This window comes from Chiloscyllium punctatum, chromosome 22 (assembly GCF_047496795.1).
Source record: "Chiloscyllium punctatum isolate Juve2018m chromosome 22, sChiPun1.3, whole genome shotgun sequence".
Lineage (NCBI taxonomy): Eukaryota > Metazoa > Chordata > Chondrichthyes > Orectolobiformes > Hemiscylliidae > Chiloscyllium > Chiloscyllium punctatum.
This window is the reverse complement of record NC_092760.1, coordinates 37,864,121-37,890,713: the sequence shown is the minus strand read 5'-3', so window position 1 is coordinate 37,890,713 and position 26,593 is coordinate 37,864,121. Positions and strand designations below refer to the sequence as shown.

Below are 26,593 nucleotides of genomic sequence, written 5' to 3'. Positions count from 1 at the left end.
AAAAGGATTCACAGAATCTTATAGTAAGGAAGGAGCCTAATCAGACCATTGTGCCTTTGCTGGTCTTTGAAAAAGCCATTCATTTGGTCTCATCCCTCCATTTCCTTCCTCTGGCCTTGAAAATGTCTCCTTTTTCAGTTTAGAGCCAATCACCTCATTTGTAGTATAGCGCTACAAGTAGCACCAAGATACGATCATTGTGCTGCAATCCCAGAGACCACACCGAGGCCACTCAGAAAACCTTGCACACTGTCTCCTTTTCACTCAGAGACCTTTCTCTCTCACACTTAAATTATTTCTTCGCTCCCTGTCTTTTCAATGCTGAGCCTGTCTCCACATTCAGAGCCAGTCATTTGAAATTTTGCTCCTGCTTCATGCAGTCACCTGGATACTTCTTTGCTGCATTTTAATTGATATGGATCATTGCTGAATTGACACAGAAATAATAGCAAAAAGAAAGTTTGATTTTCTTTTCTTTATTGCATTTGTTTTCAGTTGTAATATGCTTTCATTCACATTGGGGCGGTACGGTTGCTCAGCGGTTAGCACTGCTGCCTCACAGCATGAGGTACCTGGGTTCAATTCTAGCCTCGGGTGACTGTTTCTATGGAGTTTGTACAATCTCTCTGTGTCTGCGTGGGTTTCCTTTGGATGGTCCACTTTCCTCCCAAAGTTCAAAGGTGTGCAGGTTAGGTGGATTGGCTGTGCTGAATTGTCCATAGTGTCCAGGGATGTAGAGGCTAGTTGGGTTAGTTATGGGAAATGCAGGGTTACAAGGGATAGGGTAGGAGGATGAGATGCTCTTTGGAGGGTCGGTGTGGACTTGAAGGGCCAAATGGCCTGCTCCACACTCTAAGGATTCTATGACTTTTAAATGGCATACAATGTATATCATTCAGTGCAGGGTTTTGTTTCCAAGGCTCCCCTCTCCTATTATGGTAATTCTGGAATTTCCCTGTACATAACTACATCTTAATATAAAAGTTAGTTTGACAATAAAGTACACAATTATTACAAATTTTGTTTCATTTTGTGTGAAACTTGTTGCTGGTGCTGAACAACAATTCTTTCAAGGAGATACCTTGGATGACCACAGGGTTTCACCATTAATATAGTTGTAAACAAAGGTCACTGAACTCGAAATACCCCCTCGGTTTTCTCTCTGCATAGGTGCTGCCAGAGCTGCTGAGTTCCTTCAGCAATTTCTGCTTTATTTGTGTCATAGTTAATGTTCATTCCGGTTCAATATTTTATTCTAATAATTTCTGGGAATCCAGCTTCCTTTTGTAGATTGCACTAAACCTGATCGATACTTTCAGTGCTGCAGAAGAGTTGCTTTGAGTTTTTCACCAAAACATCTCCAATTATATCTTACTGAACTTGGTTCTGAGAGAGCTGTGCAGTGAGCTATATCACAGCCTGGCATTCTAATGTGGGTCAATTTAACTGCAATTTTTCTCACTCAGGAGGGCCAACAGGTGTGTAGAAAATAGTTCCCGCTTGCAATCTGGAAAGTAATTGTTAAATTTGTTGCACAGAGTAGAAAGCTACAAAACCACCTATGGTTTGACTACGTCATGTCAGTGTTCTCTTCTTGAATGTGAGAAGCACAAATACATCTTTACTCTCCCAGAGGCAAGAACTTTCCAAACTTGCATTTTCCTTTTGAATGCGTCAATTCGTTCACACTGAGCTCTTTCACCTTATGTAGTTTCACTCAGCTTGTTCATTTCACTGCACATATCTGTGAGGTGACCCAGTTGATCATAACTCAGCACCTCAACAAACTCTGGTTTGTTAACAACTAAGAAAATGTTTATGTTGTCTTGGAGATGAAATAGATTTGTAAATGTTCAGCCTCAAGGCAGCTCTGAACTTTACAAGACAAATGTGTTTTAACTTAAGATAAGACAGAACGTCTGAAAAAAGGAGGACAGTGAATTCCTATAAACACCTGAATTCAGAAAACTGTCTAAATGATCTATGGGGAGGGAAATTTAAACAGATCCCCATTGAGATAGGGTGGCAGTTTTAACATCGTTCATAGTATCTCACTGAGAAAATAGACAGTTGCTGCGGAGACATAGGTCCAGAGAAGCTGCTGGTTTCAAAAATCAGGGAGTAATGTTTTGTGTTAGCCGTCAGACAAGAAGCTTAAAAGAGTTTATTTCTTTTTGAAAGGAAGTGAACAGAGCAGATAGGGCTCTTGAAACGAGAAGTCATCAAGGTGCGCCTTGCTTGTGATCATTGTAACCAGGAACACCAGGAGCCAGCAGAACAATTGTGGAAGAACACTAGAAATTTCGACCTTGTCTGTGTGATGGAGAGAAGTGAATTTGTAGTGCCGAAGTAGGAGTGACATGTCTGCGGAAAGTGTGGTGTACAGTGAAATGGTTCCGTACGACAGGTTTTAGTCACGTTAGTTAGTCAAAGGGTAAGTATTTGTTCTTTGGTATGATGTATTAGTTACTTAATAATTAATGTTTGACCTATATTTAATTTAGTCTGTTACAGTAAAAGTCTGCAAAGTGAAATTTTGTCCCTTGGTTCTTTCTGTCAGTCATTGGGAAATTAATCTCTCTTGAAAATTTTCAGTCGCCATTGTAGTAATGTATGAACATGGAATTGTACTCTCTATTCACTTCCTCACAAAGTACAGAAAACTCTTTGGCTTTGTTGCTGTGGATGTAACAAATCTATGCAGGCCAGTATTGGACATGCAGTAGCGTCACTGCATCATCATCATCATAGCAAAGCTCTGGCTCAAATACAATAGTGTGTTCCACTCCGCCACTACTTTTAAGAGCACAGCAGCACCATACATTATATTGCTGCATGCAGGGACAGACACCCATCTCGTGGGTTGGTCCAGAGTGAATCTCAGGGCTCTTCGCTAAATGTCTTAGTGCTCACTCAAATTGCACTTTCTTGATGATCACAGCATCTCTGCCTTGCCTTGCCTTTTTGTGCTTTGTTGTTTCATTCAGAATTTAAAGGTTTGCAATACTTCTTTCTTGTCTTGCTGTTCAGGGAAGACCCAAAGCCAGGTATCTTGCCATATCTGTGAGTTAAAGGGGTGGACATGTTTCAGTGTGGCACTGAGCTACATCAATGTTACACCTGCACTATGTGGTAGAAGTATTTACACACTGCATGTGCATCAGCCCCATGGCCATGTCTCAAAGCCTAAAGGGAGTAGTGCTCAGTCAGTTCAAGGGAGAGAGCCTTCAGTCAGGGTGGACGAACACAGTAAGTCAATGGCAGCATCCAAAAGCAGTCAGTTGGTCACTTGGGGTTGTCAGGGTCAGGGGTCAATATCATTGCAGTCAAGGGAAACACCAGTCAATTCTGCAGGTCCAATGTAACCATTTTAGGGATTCACAATTAAGTCAGTTGGGGAGCTGTACAATTACCAGTCAGGGCCAGTCACTCATCTGTCAGGGCTGTTCATCCAAGTTGGTCTCTCAATCCTCAATCGTAAATGTGCCAAGGTTGTTACTGATGCAGTTGTGCCAGATCACACTATATCACCACACCTCCCTGTGACGAGGCCAGCACTCCAGGCTGAACAATGAGCTCTGGCAACACAATTGTCATACTCCAGGGTAGGGTAATATAGACTATGTACATGTCACACTAAGAGAATCATCATAATTTGGCTGACTTCACCAATAGAAAAGAAGGCCATTTCATTAATGCCATACTATCTGTGATCATTGGTACCACTTCTTAAGAACAATTGGAAGATGCTATAATGCCTATATTCTTGAGCGCTCATATGTTCCTGCTTTCAATGGCTGGATAGCTTACAGAATGGTGACTGCAAGACAAAGACTAACCATTGTGACTATGACTGATGTCTCTGTTCTGTAACTCCTTGATTGAAGCTGAGCATATATACTGTGGAACTCATTTTTCAATCAGGGCCATTGTGGAGCAGATGGTAGGCCTCCTGAAGATGCAGTTCTGATGCTTGGGTCTATCTGGGAGGGGATCCTTCTCGTACAATCCAGACAGAATGTGCTGCATTATCCGAGTATGCTGAGCTCTGTATAACCAGAACAGACAAAGGGTGATGTGATGGACAGTAAAGAGCTAGGAGAATGGGAGCAGCTTTCTGGGGAGGAAGATGAGGCTATTGAGCTGAAAGGATGAATGGATGCTGCAGTGCAACACGCCAGACAGGACTTAATTGACACCAGCCTCCAGTCACTATGAGGTGGGTCAGTAATCAATCACGGACTGTAACATTAAGGCAAGTGGTCCTTATTGTTCCCAGAAGCCAATGCAGCTTTTGAGTTTTTGGTGTTTTTAATTTGTTTTTGCTGTTGTTGAATAAAGGTGAGTATTTTCAGCACTTGAAAACTTTCTAGTGTGATGCTTCCACAATGAACAATGAGAAGATGGGTGTTAGGGAAAGACTTGCACTACTTGACACTGTGTTTCAAGATGGGATGATGCTACGGATGCAGTAACAGTGACAGGTGATCAGACAGGTGACAATGTAAGATAGCAGTACATTTATGAGTGTGAGTTTGTGCTTGCAATAAAGTATATGCCCTCAGAATGTTTCCTTGTTTCTTCCCCTCCCCCTACATACACTGTAAGGGCAGTTCCTGGCTGCCCATGCTTGATCTTTAAAACTGACTGACTTTAAAAACAGTGCTGGTGCCAGGACTTGTGGAAAGTCCTGCCAGTTTCAACAGCTTCTGTCACTGTTGATGACATTAGTGCAAGTGGGATATTGTAGAGGTCTCACTAATAAGACAAGTTGTGGAGAATAGCATAAGAAAATGTGCTAGAGAAACTCCCTGAAATTGACACTTAGCTGATATTTAGTTAAATTCAGCCCATGGAAACAATTTGAAGCTATCATCTGATATTATCGTTGAGTTGAGCTAGTTGTAAAACAAGATGTCTTGTTTTATTTCCTTATTCCATACATACAGTACGTGGCAAGTACATAATTGCCTTAGATAATAGTTGACTGAAAAGTCATCATGATGGTACGTGTCAAACTGTGGAGACAATAACAAGCCAAAGAAATAATAATAATTCATAATATAGTTAGGGACAAAATTAAAGATCAAGTATAAGATGATAAAGATTGCACAATTATGAACATCTCAGAATACAAGTCACTGCATTATTGTTGTGAATGTTTTTTTTTAGTATGTGGAACATTTCAAAAATATCTAAAGATTCATCAAGTTGCATATCATGTATGGAATCACATACTGTTTCTTTCTTGAACTGGAAAGGAGTACTGTCTTATAATAGAAATACCAAGAGAGTTTTGCAATTTGGAAAAAAATCAAGTGGTGCGTATTTTTAGCTGTGGAAGAAAATATTGATGTGAGAGCAGTGAGATTGATACCTTATCAAGTCAGAGTGACATCAGGGGTTCTGTTTGCTGAAGACCCTTAGATTGGTCAGCTACAGTTTGCTACAAGTCTGTAAACGCAAAGCAACATGTGACATCCAGTAGTTGCGAACAGAAAACATCTCTCTCTATCCCCTTTCTTGTGCAAAAAGCACAAGAAAGCTTAAAAGAAAGAATTCTAATAAGAAGGTCCACCAGAACATGTATCAAATTGAAGAATTATTATCGCTTTATAGACAACAGTGTATCAACATTGCTAAAATCCAAAGGAAATGTGAGAAACAATTTATGTTCTGGACCTTTAATTTTCTGAATTAAATTTGAAATAAATTTAAATTAAATTTAAATTCAGAATTAATTTGCTGTCCCTACTTTTTCCGTCAATTATATTTGCTACAAACTGTCTTTTGTCTAATCATGATCATGAATAAATGTGGAATTTTTCAAAGGGGTATAGTTTAAATCACATAGTAATAGACTTGTAATCCTTTCTTTTCTCTGCTTTCAAAACTGTGCTTTCAACAAATAGGATTATTTTCTGTGAATGATGAAGCCTGGTATGAATTACTTTGACCCAAGTAACACGCGAGTTGGTTACTCTTGATGGTCTAATTGGGTTTCACTCATTTTGTGATGGCTTGCGGAACAGCTGGGCAAGGTTATCGGTGCAGTCTTCCTCAAAAAGTCTTGACAACTGCCAGACATTGAACAGTGCGCTGCAAAACTTTGTTGTCTGATAAGTTATTTCATTGTTTGGTCATGTTTGTTTGGCATTGGCAATCTTTCAGTTTCTTGGCCTTATGCTCTACAAAAGATTCTCTCGATTTCAATAGCATATGGCAATATCAACTCTTCAACAATTGTATGTAAGTTTTATTTTACTTCAGCCACTAAGCAGAATGAGATGACATGCCCTTTACAGTGGTAGACATGAATTTTATTATTGTTTAAGTATTGATCAGCTGCTTAGCATTTTGCTCAAAAAATGCACACTATTTTAGGGTATCTTGTCGGAATGGACAAATTGGACCAAAGGGTCTGTTTCCATGCTGTATGACTCTATGACTCTACTGTCTTTGTACATTTCATGCTTTGTAATTAAATGTCTCAGTAAATGTTACCAATTGAACTTGGACAATGAACCCAAAACTCATGAATCGTCTTTGTATTTCCTAACTTATACACTGCCTTGCCATTTATCAGTCACTGTAGTTGAACTGAAGAAGGAAATGCAGAATGATGGCTGTAGGCTTGTTGTTTTGAAGATGGCTATGTTAAAAATTTATCAAAATTTCTTATTTATTGTGCGCGTTGATAACTATCTTTCCTGATCTTTGCAATTCTTGCTCCTGCTGCAATATTCCCATACTTAATGAAGGATTTTTGACAATTTATTTACAAGGAAAGGAACCAGTCCAATAAGCTGAGCGCTCACTCCTGGCTTGTTTTGTGCACTCTCTGTCAGACTGAACTGAAATTTCAGGTCTATGTCCTCCATTCCAGAAACAGAATTTCCCTCCTATTTTCATGCCAAATTCCAAAAGAGTCACGAAGGCCAGTGCACAAATTCACGGTAGTAGATATGGCTGAGTCAGAGGAGAGAAATGTAAAAATACTGAGAACCTTGAGTAATTTTGTTTTCGATCTAAATTTATTGCCATCAAGTAACAACGGTAATTGCCTTCCTTCTAAACCCCTTCACAAATAACCAGTGGTATCAAGCCTATCCATGGGTTGGAGAACCACAAGGCCATGAAGATAAGGCTGCTAGTCAGAGGTACAGTAAAATTTGTGATAATACATTCAATGATTTTACTATCACAGGTTGATGACATTGAATTGGTACATCCTGATTAGTGTAGCCTTGCTGCAGGTCCAGAGAATAGAAGGCACTCCACTTGCCCCATTCAGCTACATGGCAGGCACATTCTCTCTGTTGAACTTCCTGTCTCAAACACAAGCTTCTTCCCCAACTAAATCACAACCTCCTTCCCCATCTAAGCACTATTCACAACTCCTCAGATTCTGAAGGAGTCCGTGTCCAAATGCAGCGAGAGAGGACAGCTTTAAAAGTGACCTGAGGGGCAACTTTTTCACACAGAGAGTGGTTCGTATGAACTGCCAGAAGAAGTGGTAGATGCAGATATATTTACAATATGTCAAACACATTTAGACAGCTATACAAATAGGAGAGGTTTAGAGGGATAGGGACCAAATGCAGGCAAGGGAGTCCTGTTTAGATTGGGAAACTTGGTCGTTGTGGATGAGTTGGACCGAAGGGTGTGATTCTGTGCTGTATGTCTCTATGACTCTATGATATTATCCATGCTTGGGCTGACAAGTTACAAGTAACATTCTCAACACACAAGTGCCAGACAAAGACCGTCTCCAACAAGAGAGTGCCTGACCATTATTCAATGCCATTCAATGACATTTCCATCACTGAACACTACTACAATATCCTAGGGAATACCATTGGTCAAAAACTGAACTGGACTAGCCATATAAAGACTGTGGCTACAAAGGCAGGTCAGAGGTTTGGAATACTACAGTGGGTAACTCACCTCCTGACTCCCCAAAGTCAATCCATCTAAAAGGGACAAGCAAGAGGTTTGATACCATCCAGGACAAAGCATCCCATTTAGAGTCATAGAGTCACAGAGATGCTCTGCATGGAAATAGACCCTTTGGTCCAACTCATCCATGATAACCAGATATCCTAAATAAATCTAGTCCTATTTGTCAGCATTTGGCCCATATGCCTCTAAACCCTTCCTATTCATATTCCCATCCAGGTGCCTTTTAAATTTTGTAATTGTACCAACCTCCACCATTTCCTCTGGCAGCTCATACCACATATGCACCACTGATTGCATGAACAAATTGTACCTTAGGTCCCTTTTAAATGTTTCACCTCTCACCTTAAACCTATGCCTTCCGGTTTTTGACTCCCCCACCCCAGAGAATAGACTTTGTCTATTTGCACTATCCGTCCCCCTCGTGATTTTATAAACTTCTGAGGGAGTCACCCCTCAGCCTTCAAAGCTCCATGGAAAATAGCCCCAGACAATTCAGCTTCTCCCTATAGCTCAAACTGGCAACGTCCTTGTAAATCTTTTCTGAACCCTTTCAAGTTTCACAACATCTCTCCTAGAGCAGGGAGACCAGAATTGCATGCAGTATTCCAAAAGTGACCTAACCAATGTCCTGTACAGCCCCAACATGACCTTCCAACTCCTGTAGTCAATACACTGACCAATAAAAGAAGGCATACGAAACACCTTCTTCACGATCCTATCTACCTGTGACTCCACTTTCAAGGGACTACAAACCTGCACTTCAAGGTCTTTGTTCAGCAACACTCCCCAGGACCTTACCATTAAGTGGAATGATTGGCCTTTCCAAAATGTAGCTCTTCACATTTATCTAAATTAAACTTCATCTGCCACACCTCAGCCTATTGTCTTATCTGATTAACATCCTTGATTGACCACATCCACAAGCATCAATTCCCTCTACCACTGATGCTCACTAGGAACACTGTGTACTGTCTACAAGATGCACTGCAGAAATTCACCAAAGATCCTTAGACAGCTTCATCCAAATGCACAGCCACTTCCATCCAGGAAGCCAATGACAGCAGATATAAAGAAGGACCAACAGCAGCAAGTTCCTCTCAAAACCACTCACTATTCTGACTTGGAAATAGATCTCAGTTTCTTATGTAGCAAACCCCTGTAATTCCTTCCCCATTGGCATTCTGAGTCGACCTGCACCAAATTAGTAGTGGCGGTTCAAGAAGGCAGCTCAGCACCACCTTGCCAGGCCTAACAAGAGATGCATACATTCCATGTGTAAATAGAGAAAAAGAAACAGGAGTGAAACTAGAAACAAGAAAAAAGCTGGAACTGTGCAACAGCAGCATCTAAGGAGAAAGGAACAGAGCGAAGGTTTTCTTATATCAGTTAAATTAGGGGAGTACACCAAGACATATTATTTGTTTTTTCTGAAAGAATTGGTACTTTAGCTCATACAATGGCCTGGAGTGTAAATGCCAATTCAAAGTGAGTTTTTGGCAAGGATAATGTAAGGGAGGATAGGTTCCCAGCCCACCACTTTCCCCTATTCCCCAAGTTCACCCCCATAATTTGGTCAGTGAGTGGGCCTGAAGTCATCTGCTGTCCACCATGTTGAAATAAATAAAAAGCCAAGAGTCAATTATTAAGCTTGTTATCAAACCAATTGACTTTGGCAATACCATATTCCTGCCCATGACTTGGTATAATTGGTGGGAGTGGATTACCATTTTTAAATTTGCTTTTGAAGTAGCAGGAAGACAGGCGATATACTAACTACCGGGGGGGGGGGGTTGCTATTCATGTGTCCAACAGCCAGCCTCATCAGTCTGGCCTCCACTAAATTGTTCCCAATTCCAAACTAAATCACAGAGTTTCCCATGTGAACCAGCCTCTTTCCCAACCCACCCAAGTACAGCCATTTAAGAAGTTTTGATTTCTGAAACTTAATTATTTAATCATCAAAAACTCTGAACTTAAAAGTGATCAGAAAATGACTTACTGAGATCAGTGATACTCAAAGGAGTGATTGTCAGCTAGGCCTCATCCGGTTGACAGGTCCCTTGGTCAGGGACTGAAGGCCTTTGAATGAAGGAACCCCCGCCAGAACTTCACAAGTAACCCCAACAGTGCTAGAGTGAGGCCTTCAAGTCAGTTAAGGCCCTCATCTGGCTGTAAGCAGGGCACTGGTGAGAGTATGGTGTGCAGTATCGCTCTTCTTACTTGAAGAAGGATGTTCTCTCAATACATGGAGTGCAATGAAGATTTACCAGACTGATTCCTAGGATAACAGGACTGAGAGAGACAGGATGATATTCACTGGAGTTCAGATGAATGATTGGGATCTTAAAGAAACTATAAAATTCTAACAGCATTAGACAGGATAAACACAGAAAAGACATTCTTGATGACTGGGGACTTTGGATTCGGGTGGGGGGGGGTCGTGGGTGGGTGTGGGGGGGGTCAAGGATACAGGATAGGTCATTGAGGACTGAGATGAGAAATTTCTTCTACCATGAAGTGATCAGCCTATGGAATTCTCTATCACACACAGTGGTTGAAGCTAAAACATTTAATGTTTCCAAGAAGGAGTTAGATGTTGTTCCTAAGACTAACAGATCAAAGGGTATCGGGAGAAAATGGGAACAGGCACTGAGGAGGATGTTAGAGTCGGAAGTGTGGTGCTGGAAAAGCACTGCTGGTCAGGCAGCATCAGAGGAGCAGGAGAGTCAACATTTCAAGCATGAGGTCTTCATCAGGAATGAGGCTTGTGGGTCAAGGGGGCTGAGAAGTAAATGGGAGGGGGGAGTGGGACTAGGGGGAAGGCAGCTGGGAATGCAATTGGTGAATGGAGGTGGGTGTGAAGGGGGTGGTCAGCCATGATTGTATTGAATGGTGGAGCAGGCTTGAAGGGCTGAATAGCCTACTCCTTTACTTGCTATATAATTATTAAAAGGCCCTGGCCAGCAAACATGACATGGTGAAGGGATTAAATTCTTTCTGATGGATATGATGATATTACAGAAGAATGAAATGCTTAAAAATTGCAAACTTTGTCCCAAACCGCTGTGTATTCTCCTGTTGCCATTTTTACCGCGGCAGATAGCATACTGTTCAAATGTCCCTTTCTGAGAGGTTGGGCACCTCATTACCATATTTAAGTCAGGCATCTATTGGCATTGGGCGCCTTACTTCAATGTAATTTTGGCTGGCTGAATTCCCCAGGGTTCAGGAAATCAGGCAATGGAAGGAAGGAGGAAGAAGGTATGTGATTTTGACAGAATGTCTATGATCAGGAACAGTGGGGCGGCACGGTGGCAGGGTGGCTCAGTGGTTAGCACTGCTGCCTCACAGCATCAGGTTTCCAGGTTCGATTCCAGCCTTGGGCAACTGTCTGTGTGGAGTTTGCATGTTCTCCCTGTGTCTGCGTGGGGGTTTCATCTGAGTGCTCTGGTTTCCTCCCACAGTCCAAAAATGTGCAGGTCAGATGAATTGGCCACGCTAAATAACCCAAAGTGTAAGGTACATTAGTCACAGGGAAATGGGACTGGGTGGGTTACTCTTTGGAGGGTCGGTGTGGACTTGTTGGGCCGAAGGGCCTGTTTCCACGCTGTAAGGAATCTAATCTAAACTGCAGGGTCACCCCCTCTGCAGGGGGTGACCTATTGGGCCATCCTTCTGCTAAGTGAGGCCTCTCTCTCTACTGGATTAGTGGTGCTGGAAGAGCACAGCAGTTCAGGCAGCATCCAACGAGCAGCGAAATCGACGTTTCGGGCAAAAGCCCTTCATCATTCCTGATGAAGGGCTTTTGCCCGAAACGTCGATTTCGCTGCTCGTTGGATGCTGCCTGAACTGTTGTGCTCTTCCAGCACCACTAATCCAGTATTTGCTTTCCAGCATCTGCAGTCATTGTTTTTACCTCTCTCTCTACTCCCTGTTGTGACCAACTTTTGCAAGTTCAGGCCGATAAGACAACATTGTGATGAAGCTGATGTTGCTCACAGTCAGTGGCCCGGTCCTTTCCCAATTGTGAGGACCTGACTGTGTGTGTTATCATGCCAGCAGCTGACCAAAGTGACAAAACGGCCAACCGCTGGGCAGGAAATGGATTAATAAAGTGATAACAAGTTTCTTTTAATAAACTTGACAGAGACAGAGGAGCATACGTACACATGACAATGAAACATGCAAAAGGTCACAATGGAGAATGACATGGTGTAAAATGCAGACCTCCCCAAAAGGGTTCAATCAATGTCAGTTGTGAGCTTATAATTGATCGCTTTTGATTGATTTTACTTAGAGCTGAAAATTGTAAAATTATGCATTCAATATGCATAAAGAAGCTGAAGGAGAATGCATATGTATTTGGCATTCAAAGTGAATAGTGGGGTTCATCAAATAGATAGCAAGAATTATGCGCAAGTTTCTGGGAGCCCACAAGCTTTATGGGAACACCTTCAGTCAGACTATGATTAAAGGTAAATAAACTGGGTGTTATCTTTATAAGTATTCTAAATTAGTGTTTGCATTGTTTACACTTGCCTATGCACTCACACTGACTCTATTGTATCCTACTTGTCATCTGGAATAACAAGTGTGATAAATTTGATTTTATTTAAATTATTATTGTCACAAGTACAGAGATACAGTGAAAAGTATTGTTTTACAGAGTCATAAAGTCATACAGCATGGAAGCAGACTCTTTGATCCAACCAGTCCATGCCAAACATATTCCCAAACTAAACTAGTCCCACCTGCCAGCACTTGGCCCATATTTCTCCTAACCATTCCTATTCATGAACATATATTTTGAATGTTGTTAACTGTACCTGTATCCACTCCTTCCTCTGGCAGTTCATTCCACACAAGAACCACATTCTTTGTAAAAAAAAAGTGTTGCCTTCATATACCCACTAGCTTTGAACTCCTCCACCTTAAGGAAAAGACTCTTATCATTCGCCTTATGTCTGCCTGTCATGACTTTATAAGCCTCCATAAGGTCATCCCTCAACCGCCTTCGCTCCAGTGAGAAAAGTCTCAGTCTTTCCAGTCCATTTTATAACTCAAACCCTCCATTCCTGGCAACATCCTGGTAAATTTTTTCTGAACCCTCTCCAATTTAATAATATCCTTCCTGTACAGAACTGTACACATTACTCCTGAACAGGCCTCACCAACGTCCTGTACAACTTCAACATGACATCCCGACTCCTATACTCAAAGGTCTGAGCAATGAATGCAAGTAAACTAAACACCTTCTTAATGCCTGGGCTACCTATGACACAAATTTCAAAGAATAATGTATCAGAACCACTAGGTCTCTCTGTTTTCCAAAACTACGCAGAGTCGTACCATTAATTGTATAAGTCCTGCCTTTGTTTGTATTATTAAAACACATTTATCCAAATTAAATTGCATCTGCCACTCCTCAGCCTATTGACCTAATTGATCAAGATTTTTGTCCACAATACCACTGATTTTGGTGTCATCAGCAATTGGCTAAACATCCCTCTTAAATTTATATAAATGACAAACAAAAGTGGACCTAGTATTGATCCCTGTGGCAGCTGCTGGTCACAGGCCTCCAGTCTGAAAAATAATCTTCCACCACCATTGTCTGACTCCTACCATAAAGCCAATTTTGCATGCTAACCAGACAGATCATACTTTTACATAAGTAAATCAGGGTAATAGAACAGAATGCAAAATATAGTAATACAGCTACAGAGAGACATCGACCTTAATGTATGAGAGATTTGTTCAAAAGTCTGAATACAGCAGGGAAGAAGCTGTTCTTGAATCTGTTGGTATGTGTTTTCAAACTTTTGTATGTTGTGTTTTTGTGTTTTTGTGTTTTTCCATGTGCAGTGTTATAACTTTGCAGAACTCAAAATACATTCTTCAAAGTTCCAATTAGAATTTGCAAGAAGCATCTACTATGGAACTGTTATCGCAATTTACCAACACAACATTGGGAGGGTACGAATGCTCTTGCCCTCTCTATTGTTCTTCAATGAAAGAAAATCTCAATGTGATTTCAACTTTCAATGAAAACATATTTTTTAAAAACAGTTTTCAGTTCATTGTTTGGAAATTTGGCACATACAATACTAGATCTATAGATAATATGCAATCTCTTGTTCACAGCTAACTTGCTAATCATTGCATTAACGTAAGCACAGCATTCCAATTCATTGTTGATGATTGACCAACATGGTTCATGGATAGTATCAGTCACAAGATGTTGGAATTTTCCTGCATGCCTTGGTTAGCCAAGGTCAGAAGTCACACGATATCACGGTGTAATCCAACAGGTTTATTTGAAATCATAAGCTTTTGGAGCGCTGCTCCATTGTTAGGAAAGACAAAGTAAGAAATCACCTGATGAATGAGCTGAGCTCCATAGCTTGTGATTTCAAATAAACTTGTTGGACTATAACCTGGTGTAATGTGACTTCTAACTTTGTCCACTCCGATCCAACAATGGCATTCTGTACAGGTAATTTCATTGTACTGTATTGTGTGTGCATGTATGATTAGTGTTTGCATTTCCTCTGCCTCAAGGAGAGGAACATGTCGTTCCTAATCTCTCTGGATTTGGGTACGTGTTGTGTCTCCTTCTGGAATACAGTACATCGGGATGGGGCAACAGGAACTACTTGAGTGAACGTTTCTATAACGTGTCTTGGAGATTCTTAACCACACATTAGTTGGTGGATCAACCAATATACTATGCAAAATGATAAAGAAATAGAATTTATCCACAACCTACAATGTTTCTGTAACAAATACATGATCTGGGAGTTTACAGCTTGGTTAACCCTGTCCTCTAGGAAAGTCTACCTGACAAGATCAGGGAAGGTCTGATCACATTAAGAGTTAATCTGGTGATTAACTTGCCTCAGTTGGCACTCACATCTCTGTACTAGTTAAAAGGCCACTCACTAGTACCAACCCCCTCCTTGAACTAATTTCAGGGCCAGAAGCTCCACTGGAGGGTTGTTGCCATTATGACCAACAATGGAGGCTCCAGAGTGGAAGTGGTTGGTTCGGCTTTCCCGCCCGAATCAGTCAGGTTCTGGAATGGGGTGGTGGGTTGTTCTTTTTACCTTCTTTATGTTTGAACTGTGGAATTTAAAAACAAAAGATACTGCTTTAAACCAAGGAAACTGTGAAAAGAAATGGATGCAGTTTTTAAATTATGTTTATTGGAGCTCACTGTAAATTGTATAAAATGTTGCTTTCCCTTGGAACACTGAGACCAAAAAGCAGACACCACGGAGTCAATTTGTTTCGAACTAAAGGAAAATGCTTGACAACAATGTTCTGACTGGCTCCTGACCAGCAATCCATGGCTTGTGCGGATTCAGTGCCACAAAGAACAACCTGACTTCAAAGAGAAAGCAGGAATTCCTGGTGAAAGGCTTATGCCTGAAATGTTGATTCTCCTGCTCTTCGAATGCTGCCTGGCCTGCCGTGCTTTTCCTGCACCACACTTTTCGACTCTGATCTCCAGCATCTGCAGTGCTCACTTTCTCCATACAGAAAATTTGTTCATAATGAATAGTTATTTTCTTGTTAAGTCAAGAATCCTGCTCTGGTTTTCCATTACCGATAAATCGAAGTCAAAGTTTGCTAAATTGGGGACTTTGGACAGTTTGACTAAGCTTTTTCATATTTGTGATCACTATGGGAATAGTGGGACATGATTTCCAGTGCACTATCCCAAGTGAGTCATAACAAGAAGTAAATAGCCATTGACTCCCTTGTTAGTTAATAATCTATCTGTGGTAGGCAGGAATGCAGTGTTTAAATGATTAAATTAAATGGCAGAGCAGGCTAGGAAGGTCAAATGACGTGCTCCTAATTTGTATGTTCATACAAAGGCAGTCAGAATGGTTTTCCCTCACCAACATTATACACTGAATTCATTCAATCCAAGGACCCTTAAAATTCAAGAATTTGAAGGTATCGATCATTTCAATCAATCAGTATATGACGAGTCACTGCTTGGTGTGATGCTTCCTGTTTTCCTCATTCCTCTGTTTCAGTCCAATGGCAGGCTCAGTTGTGGCTGTGAGATTTTGATGTATCATCTTGCACAACTAAAAGCCTTTGAGGTATTAGCTTTTCTCATTCCTTCAGTGACGCATGTGAGAGATTAAAATAGAATCATCCAGCACAATTCTTCTGTCTATTGGTGAGTCATGATACTGTAGGAGGATGGCAATGTCGGATCTTTGCAAATTTTACAAGCATCAAGATGAGAGGCATCATCACTGGGAAATGGCACATTCCTTTGTTTCAGCCACCCAGTGATGATGTCAAATATTCTGTGCATCTTGTAGCACAGTGCCCTGTTGCCACCATGGTTAGCAGCAAGTAATTCATAAAAAGGAATAATCCTCAATCCTGGAGAAATTTCAATTTACTGACTGATATAAATCCTTGCAGAAATTATACATTTTTCAGTAAAGGCGAGGTTTCTGGAAACAGTAAAAGAATGCACATGTGAGGTCATATATGTATGTTCACTGTCATTGATATCCTTTGTGTGAGATGCTGTGGATGAATCCATCTGTCCCATGCATTTGAGGGGGTGGGGGGTTGGGGGTGGTGTGAGGGGCAGGGTCATAATTCTGAATGAAAGATACATGTTGTCCTTAGACTTTGACGTATTGTCTCTGCTTCCTCCACACAGATTAAACATTTGCATTTGCATTTCCACATGTTAAAGCAGAAGCTTTGCTTGTGTTTGGCCAATCTGGTTCAAAATCTGGTTTTGGGCGGCACGGTGGCACAGTGGTTAGCACTGCTGCCTCCCAGCGCCAGAGACCCGGGTTCAATTCCCGCCTCATGCGACTGACTGTGTGGAGTTTGCACGTTCTCCCCGTGTCTGCGTGGGTTTCCTCCGGGTGCTCCGGTTTCCTCCCACAGTCCAAAGATGTGCAGGTCAGGTGAATTAGCCATGCTAAATTGCCTGTAGTGTTAGGTGAAGGGGTAAACTTAGGTAAATGGGTCTGGGTGGGTTGCGATTCGGCGGGTCGGTGTGGACTTGTTGGGCCGAAGGGCCTGTTTCCACACTGTAAGTAAGTAAGTAATCTAAAATGCAGATCCAGAAATGGCGCTAATGGAATAATTCTGAGACAGAGTACTGGTTGCTCTTGGAGACAAACATAAAGTTTGTTTGCACATGTAGCACGTAAAATGGAAATATTGTATGCCAGAGAAGTATGTGCATAACATTGAATATACCGTATGATTAACCTTGCCTATAGCACTGTTAGAGCATTGAGATATTCAAGACAATTGTTGGCAGAGCACAAACCAACAGTGCCATGTAAGATGAATAATAATAACAATAATCCCATGGCTATTTGGACTTCACTCCATTACTTATTTCACCTTTTCATTAAAGTTCCCAAAGACAAGGTGTGAGCACATACCTCGTGATCTGAATTTCAGTCCTTGTCTCCAATATGTAGAAGGGAGCATGTAGCAGTGCAAACCCTGCTCCCTTCAGAGTAAACTTATTACTAGATTGATAATAGGTTATGCAACATGCTATATAAATGCTAGTCTTTCTTCTTCTCCTTTGTGCCAGGACTTGTACAACCTTGGTTATAGAGAGAGAAAAGTGAAAGTCAGAAAAAAAAGCACAGGCAAAGGAGATGGCAGAGAGGAAGAGGACCTGCAAATGGCTGATGAAGAATGAGCAGCCTGAAGCAGCACTCTGTTGTCAGTTAGAGACAAAACAAACCTGCAGATGCTGGAATCCCAAGTAGACAAACAGGAGACTGGAAGAACACAGCGAGCCAGGCAGCATCAGGAGGTGGAGATGTCAACATTTCGGGTATAACGCTTCTTCAGGACTAAAATAACCGGGAATTATCTTGACAGAATGTGGTTTTATTTTGTGCTTAAGAAGCAAATCCACGTCCAGGGCTGGGTTGGCAATGAGGAAATTTATCGAAATTTCAAGAAAACAGATGGCCATCAGTGAAAGTTGGTTAAACTTGCATGTTTTTAAGGAACTCTTTTTTGTTTCTCCTTGAGGCAGAGGCGAGTGGTCTTTCATTCAGAGGTTGTCGGGAGATGGCCTGTCTCCTGCTCCCATACTTAATAGGCCTGGACAGATATCGTCTCCAGAAAGTAGATCAAACTCAAGAAGAAATTCACTTCCATTATTCACTCTGGCACTGTGCGTACAAGCCCCAACCCTCTGACAGACCTCTGGCTTTTCAACCTTTAGCAGCCGGAAGGCATATACTGCTCCTGAACATTGGTGTCTGTGATACTTACTGACCCTTCAGCAAGCTTCAGAGCCACTTCTGTGCTTGCCAGTGCTGACATGTGCAGTCCTTTGTTTATATGGATCACTTGTACTGATGGTTGAGGCTCATAGTTCACGTTATTGTCCTTGCTGACAAAATTGGGCATACAGTGCCTGAGAGAGGTCATATGATCACCACAATGTAAGAGGGAGTCATGGAGATTGCTCGGATCACTGACAAAGAGCAAGTTGAGGAAGGTGGGATGGACATCCCTGATAGAGAGGCTGCAGTATGTAAATGTAGGCAGTGCATTGACATACATAGAATGTGCGTCATGCTATATAGCCTAGAACAGTCAGTGGTGCTGAGATGTGAGGAGTTGATGCCAATAATGTCCCATCTGGTGGTTTCCTGCTTCCATCTGGAGGACATTAGAACTAACAATATAGGAAGAGAAAAGGATGAGATTCAGAAGGGTTAGGCTGGAGCTTAAAAAGGAGGTCCTTGAGGGTAGTAACAGCTGGATTACTCCAGGTGCCATGAGCTAGTGAGGGTAGGAATAGGAGGATAGAGCAGAAGAATGTGTGGCTGAGGACATGGTACAGGAGAGAAGGTTCACATTTTGAATCATTGAAATCTTTTCTGGAGTGAGCTGTATAAGAAGAACAGATTGCACTTGAATTGGAAGAGGATTAATATACTGGTGGGGAGATTTTGTAAAGCTGCTCAGGAGGATTTAAACTAGTAAGATGGGGGGGTGGGGTGGGGTGGGAACCTGGGAGATAGTGAGGAAAGAGATCAGTCTGAGACAGGTTCACTCAGGAAAAGGACCAAGTTGAACAGTCAGGGCAGGCAGAAAATGAGGTAGGCCTGATAAACTAAACTGCATTTATTTTAATGCAAGAGGCCAAACAGAGTCAAGAGTGTGGTGCTGGAAAAGCTCAGCAGGTCAGGTAGCAGCAGTTTTGGGCTTACTCCCTTCATCAAGGGGCCTAACAGGTAAGGCAGAGTTGGGATCATGGGACTGGGATATCAGAGCAATCATAAAGACTGGCTCTAGGATGAAGAGAACTGGCAGTTCAATGTTCCAGGGTGTAGATGCTATAGGAAGAATAGAAAGGGAGGCAAGATAGGAGGGGTAGTGGGGTTTTTGATGAGGGATAACATTACGGCTGTACTTGGGGAAGATATTCCTCAGAATATGTTCAGGGAAGTTATTTGAGTTGAATTGAGAAATAAGAAAGAGATGATCACGTTATTGGGATTGTTCTATGGAGCCCCCAGCCAATCATGAATGGAAATTGAGAAACAAATTTGTTAGGAGATCTCAGTTAACTGTAAGAATAATAGAGGATTTTAACTTTCCAAACATAGACTGGGACTGCCATGGTATTAAGGGCTTGGATGGACAGGAATTTAAGTGCGTACAAGAAAAGATTCTGATTCAGTATGTGGATGTACCTAGTAGGGAAAGTGCAAAACTTCTTGGGATGTAAAGCAGGGCAGGTGATGTGCTCATCCAGCACCACTAATCCAGAATCTGGTTTCCAGCATCTGCAGTCATTGTTTTTACCCAGGTGACAGAGGTGTCAGTGAGGGAGCACTTTGGGACCTGCGGCTGTAATTCTATTATTTTTTAAATAGTGATGGAAAAGGATAGACCAAATCTAAATGTTAAAGTTCTAAATTGGAGGAAGACCAAATTTGATGGTATGAGGCAAGAACTTTCAAAAGTTGACCGGGGGTGGATGTTTGCATGTAAAGGGATGGTTGGAAAATGAGAAGTTTTCAAAAATGAGATGATAACAAGAGTCCAGAGGCAGCATGTTCCTATTAAGATGAAAGGCAAGGCTGGTAGGTGGAGGGAACGCTGGATGACTAGAGAAATTGAGGTTTTGGTCAAGAAAAAGAAGGAAGCATATAGGGTGTAGGTTTGCTCGCTGAGCTGTAGGTTTGATATCCAGACGTTTCATTACCTGGCTAGGTAACATCATCAGTGGCGACCTCCAAGTGAAGCGAAGCTGTTGTCTCCTGCTTTCTATTTATATCTTTCTCCTGGATGGGATTCTTAGGGTTTGTGGTGATGCCATTTCCTGGTTGTTTTTTGAGGGGTTGATAGTTGGCATCTTGATCTATGTGGTTGGTTATGGCATTGTGGTTGGAGTGCCAGGCCTCTAGGAATTCTCTGGCATGTCTTTGCTTAGCCTGTCCCAGGATAGATACGTTGTCCCAGTTGAAATGGTAGTTTTTTTCATCCGTGTGTAGGGCTACAACGGAGGGAGGGACGTGTCTTTTTGTGGCTAGCTGGTGTTCGTGTATCCTGGTGGCTAACTTTCTTCCTGTTGGTCCTACGTAGTGTTTGTGGCAGTCCTTGCATGGAATTTTGTAGAAGACATTGGTTTTGTCCATGGGTTGTACTGGGTCTTTTAAGTTTGTTAGTTTTTGTTTGAGAGTGTTGGTGGGTTCGTGTGCTACTAGATTCCGAGGGCTCTTAGTAACCTGGCTGTCATTTCTGAAACTTCTTTGTATGATAAGGTGGTTAGGGATTCTGGCTGTGTTTGGTCTGCTGGTCGTGGTTTGTTCTTGAGGAATTTGCACACTGTATTTTTTGAGTATCCGTTCTTCTTGAATATGTTATATAATATAGGTGGTTCTCCTCTGTTTTCTGAAGTTCTTCTGTGCTGCAGTGTGTGGTGGCTCATTGGAATAGTGTTCTGATACAGCTTCGATTGTGTGTGTTGGGATGGTTGCTGGTGTAGTTAAGTATTTGGTCAGTGTTTGTTGGTTTTCTGTATACGCAGGTTTGTAGTTCTCCGTTGTCCTTTCTTTCGACTGTGATGTCTAGGAATGCGAGTTTGTTGTCGGTTTCTTCCTCCTTGGTGAACTTTATGCCTGTGAGGATGTTGTTGATGATGTTAAATGTCTCTTCTATCTTGTTTCGTTTTGTGTTGACAAAGGTTTGATTTTTGGTTTGATGGTTGGTAGGGCTGTTTGTTCTAGTCTTTGCATTACTGTTTCTGCTATGAATCCTGAAAGAGGAGATCCAATGGGTTTCAGAAATGACAGCCAGACTACTAAGACCCCTCAGAATCCTAGTAGCACACAAACCCACCAACACTCTCAAACAAAAACTAACAAACTTAAAAGACCCAGTACAACCCATGGACAAAACCAACGTCATCTACAAAATTCCATGCAAGGACAGCCACAAACACTACGTAGGACAAACAGGAAGAAAGTTAGCCACCAGGATACACGAACACCAGCTAGCCACAAAAAGACACGACCCTCTCTCTCTCGTAGCCCTACACACGGATGAGAAAAAAAACACCATTTCGACTGGGACAACACATCTATCCTGGGATAGGCTAAGCAAAGACATGTCAGATAATTCCTAGAGGATTGGCACTCCAACCACAATGCTATAAACAACCACATAGATCTAGATGCCATCTATCAACCCCCTCAGAAAACGAACAGGAAATGACATCACCACAAACCCCAGGAACCCCATCCAGGAGAAACCAGGAGATAACAGCTTCGCTTCACTTGGAGGTCGCCACTGATGATGTTACCTAGCCAGGTAATGAAACGTCTGGATATTAAACCTACAGCTCAGCGAGCAAACCTGCACCCTAAACCTCAACCTGAGCTACAAACCTTCACAAACCTTGCAAAGAAGCATATGCCAGGTACAGACAGCAGAGATTGATTGCATCTTTAGAAGAGCATAAAGGCAGTAGGAATATACTTAAGAGGGAAATCAGGAGGACAAAAATAGGGCATGAGATATTTTGGCAAATAGAATTAAGGAGAATCCAAAAGGATTTTATAAATACATTAAGGACAAAAGAGTAATTAGGGAGAGAATAAGGCCCATTAACGATCAGCAAAGGCATCTAAGTGCGGAACCATAGGAGATTGGGAAAATACAAAATTAGTATTTTGCATCAGTGTTTACTATGGAGATATAGAACATGGGGAAACAAGTTGAAAAATGTTTATATTACAGTGGAGGAGGTGCTGGAAGTCTTAAAATGCAGAAAGTTGGTTAAATCCCTAGGACCTGATGAGCTGTACCTTCGAACTCTGTGGCAAGCTAGGGATATGATTGCTGGTCCCCTTGCTGAGATATTTGTATCATTGATAGTCACAGGTGAAGTGTTGGAAAACTGGAGGTTAGCTAACGTGGTGCTACTGTTTAAGAAAGGTGGTAAAGAAAAGCCAGGGAACTACAAACCGGTGAGTCTGATATTGGTAGTGGGCAAGTTGTTGGAGGGAATCCTGAGACACTGGATTTACCATATATTTGGAAAGGCAAGGACTGATTAAAGATAGTCAACATGGCTTTTTGCGTGGGAAATTGTGTCTCACTGGCTTGATTGAGTTTTTAGAAGAAATAACAAAGAGGATTGATGAGGGCAGAGCAGTGGATGTGATCTATATAGGCTTCAGTAAGGCATTCAATAAGGTTCCCCATGGGAGACTGGTTAGCAAGGTTAGATCACATGGAATACACGGAGAAGTAACTATTTGGATACAGAACTGGCTCAAAGGTAGAAGACAGATGGTGGTAGTGGAGGGTTGCCTTTCAGACTGGAGGCAAGTGACCATTGGAGTGTCACAAGGATCGGTGCTGGGTCCACTGCTTTTCATCATTTATATCAATGATTTGAATGTGAGTATAAGAGGTATAGTTAGTAAGTTTACAAATGACACCAAAATTGGAGGTGCAGTGGACATCGAAGAAGGTTACCTCTGAGTACAACGGGATCTTGATCAGATGGGCCAATGGGCTGAAGAGTGGCAGATGGAGTTTAATTTGGATAAATGTGAGGTGTGCATTTTGGAAAGGCAAATCAGGGCAGGACTTTTAAATTTAATAATAAGGTCTTGGGGAGTATTGCTGAATAAAGAGACCTAAGAGTGCAGGTGGGCATTTGGTATGTTTGCCTTTATTGGTCAGTGCATTGAGTACAGGAGTTGGGAGGTTATGTTACGGCTGCACAGGACATTGGTTAGGCCACTGTTGGAATACTGCTTGCAATTCTGGTCTCCCTGCTATAATAAGGATGTAGTGAAACTTGAAAGGGTTCAGAAACGATTTACAAGGATGTTGCCAGATTTGGAGGGTTTGAGATAAAAGGAAAGGTGGAATAGGCTAGGGCTATTTTCCCTGGAGCATTGGAGGCTGAGGGGTGACCCCCTCAGAAGTTTATAAAACCATCATGGGAATGGATAGGATAAATAGACAGGTCTTTTCCATGGGGTGAGGGAGGTCCAAAACCAGTGGGCATAGGTTTAGGGTGAGAGGGGCAAGATTTGAAAGGGACCTAAAGGACAGTTTTTTTACGCAGAGAGTGGTGCATGTATGGAATGAACTGCCAGCGGAAGTGGTGGAGGCTGGTACAATTACATTTAAAAGGCATTTAGGTGGGTGTATGAATAGGAAAGGTTTAGAGGGATATGGGTACCAAATACTGGCAAATGGGACTAGATTAATTTCGGATATCTGATTAGCATGGATGAGTTGGAGCAAAGGACCTGTTTCCGTGCTGTATATCTCTATGACTTCATTACTCTTTGAGTAACAAGGAGGATGATGAACCACCTCTCAGGATGTCATCAGCATCAACTGAGGCAGCCTCACCCCTCTGACTGAGGGAACGTTTATGCAGCGGGGTGTGGTGGCAGAGACTGACCTTACAATGATGAAGGTGCTGCCAACATATTGACACTGGATTCTGGAAATGATTTTGCACAATTATGCAGTGCCAGGTCATAAGTTAAAGATCCCGATGATTATCTGCTTGAAACAAGCAGCATGTTCCTTTGGTTGTTCACAGTCGGTGGAGTCTTGACTTTATTCAACCAACCCATTTATAGATAAAGGGAGATAATGCTAACTTTGAAACAAATAATGTCTGTATGTATTTTTATTCTTTACTTTGAGGGAAGTTCCATTGAATTTCCCCATTTAAATACAACAAGAATATTTCTGGATAATTGCCATCTCCTATATGCTGCTTTACTTAAGTACTCTAAATACTACTTAGTGACTGCCTGGATTCTTCTATACATTCCGTTTAAATGAAATCACTGCACATGGTGTTCACAATCCAAACATCATGTCTTTAAACTGAGGCATCAGGGTGATGTTTTGGCATAATGCTGTGGAGGAAAGACCTTTGTCATGGGCTAGGCAAGTGGTACACAAACTTACTATAAGATTCCAAATGCTGCCTATAAAATTAGCATTTGAATTTATTCTGTCTAAGATGTCGAATTAAACTAGACTATTCGAAGTATAGTTAATTGTAACATTTTAGATTTAAACATCTTTAATGTTGTAAAGGCATTTCAAACTGCTTTACAGTATTGTAAAAAAGAACACCAAGTGAAAGAGGGAGACATGAGGACAGTTGGGCAAAAACTTGGTCATAGACGTAGTTTAAGAGAAGTCTTAGAAAGGTGGAGAGTTTTCGGGAAGGATTCTGGAGCTTAGACCTTGGCTAAGTGGGGACAAGGTCAACAGTGATGGAGTGATAGATGGAAGAGGCACAAGAAAGGAGTTATTGGAACACAGGGAAAATGTTTGAAGCTGTCAAGCTGCTTGAGACCATGCTGAGGAAACCTCAAAATTTGGTACAATACCAGAGCTGCAACTTGAAAGTGTCCTGCACCCTTGCCATCTGATTGTTGGAGCTTACTGTATATCCCCTAGCTCATTGAAGTAAACTTACTTTGTATTCAAGGGTGCCTCACCATAATTAGGTGTACAGCTAAGAGCCTGGCCTCTGCCCTCAGTCCTGGTAATGTTCTCCTAACTCGAATAAACCACTGCTTACTGGAGCAATATTAAATCCTGCTTTCTGTTCTGGTGGCAAGGCATCTGCAATGTGGATAAAATTCAACTAACAGGATAATGGTATTATCAACCACTTATTTAAATGGTGGATCATACTTGTACTTAAATAGTGGATTCTCTAAGTAATACATACTTACTGGTGTCAATCATTGTTCCCTTCTTTTAAACAACAAGAAGTGCTTTGTGAGCTTTCTAAAGAAGCAGTTAAGATGGTGTCGATGAGGTAGGTCTGAAAGCGAACCTTCTTATTGATCAAAAGTTTTGATTTATTCAGTAACTTCTTTGACCTCAGGAATTCTCAAAATGCTTTACGGCCTATTAAATAATTCTGACGTGTCATCAATGCTGTAATACATGAAGTTTGGCAGCCAATTTGTGCACAGACATCAGTGTAATAATGACTGGTTAATTAGATTTTAATTATTTAGTTGAGGAATAAATATTGGTGAGAAAACTGGGAATACCTGCTTTTTCAAAAAGAGTGCTGTTAATCTTTCACATCAAGGGGCCTAGATTTAACTTCCTCTCTCAAAGATGGTGCCACTGAAATGGTAGTAATCCCTCAGTACTGTACTGATGTGCCATCTGGCTTACATGTTTGAAACTCAAGACTGGGACTAGACCCAAGTATCTTCTGACTCAGAGAAAGTTACCACAGTGCCAATGCTATAATCTTAAACAACTGACTGTTTCATCTCAAGGATTATGACATGCAAGGCTTAGTCTTGCACTCTGGTCAGATTCCAATGAGTGTTACTGTATTCTGTTCTGGATATGACATTTCATGAAAGATTTATTGAATTGCAAGTGGATACAGTGCAGATTCACCAAAATTACACTGAAGTTCAAGGAATTCATTTTTGAAAACAAGTTGCATAAAATTGGCTCTTCTGGAAATTATTAATTTTGCAAAGGTATAAGTCAATATTTGTTGTCGAACTGTATGCTCCATGACACTAATGTTGAAAGTTCATTGTTATATTTTCAGATTTTCACTTGTGGGGATTTTTCAGAATTTAATTCTGTAACACTTCCTGCAAAATATACAAGAAAATATAGAAGCCAATCTTTTGGATCTAGTCTGTGTCAAAAGGAAGTATTGCTAAATCACCTGTACATTTTTGAAATGTTTACACTTGAATCGAACCCGAAGCAGGTGCAGCAATGTAAACTGAGTTTTCTTTTCCTGCATACAACAGTAACTTACATTTCTACAGTGCCTTTAACATACAAGGTCCCAGCACTCCTTACACTGATGAGTGCTGGTATGGTGTGGTCCGGGGCTTGGAGTGGAGCAGGGACCACTGTTGGACCCAGGTCTGGTGCAGACAACCTGAGAAGACCCTGAACTGAACTGCTCCAATGTAACGTCGATTTGAAATTTCCTAACTTATTTTAACATCAGTCCTTTAATGATGTCCTTTTTAAAGTTATTTTTCAACTCTGTAAAGAAATGCAACTACTTTTAATTCTCTGCTGTATCCAAGAGTTG

At 41.4% G+C, this 26,593-nt stretch overlaps 1 protein-coding gene across 3 annotated transcripts in view; it reads left to right on the top strand.

The window, feature by feature from the left end:
- Positions 1-2,082: 2,082 nt before the first annotated feature.
- ptpn5 (protein tyrosine phosphatase non-receptor type 5) overlaps positions 2,083-26,593 on the top strand; it is a 245,750-nt gene continuing 221,239 nt past the window's right edge. For all 3 annotated transcript variants that reach the window (XM_072592038.1, XM_072592040.1, XM_072592036.1), the window contains exon 1: positions 2,083-2,434. The gene's annotated coding sequence lies outside the window, so the exon portion shown is untranslated. The remainder of the gene's footprint in view (positions 2,435-26,593) is intronic.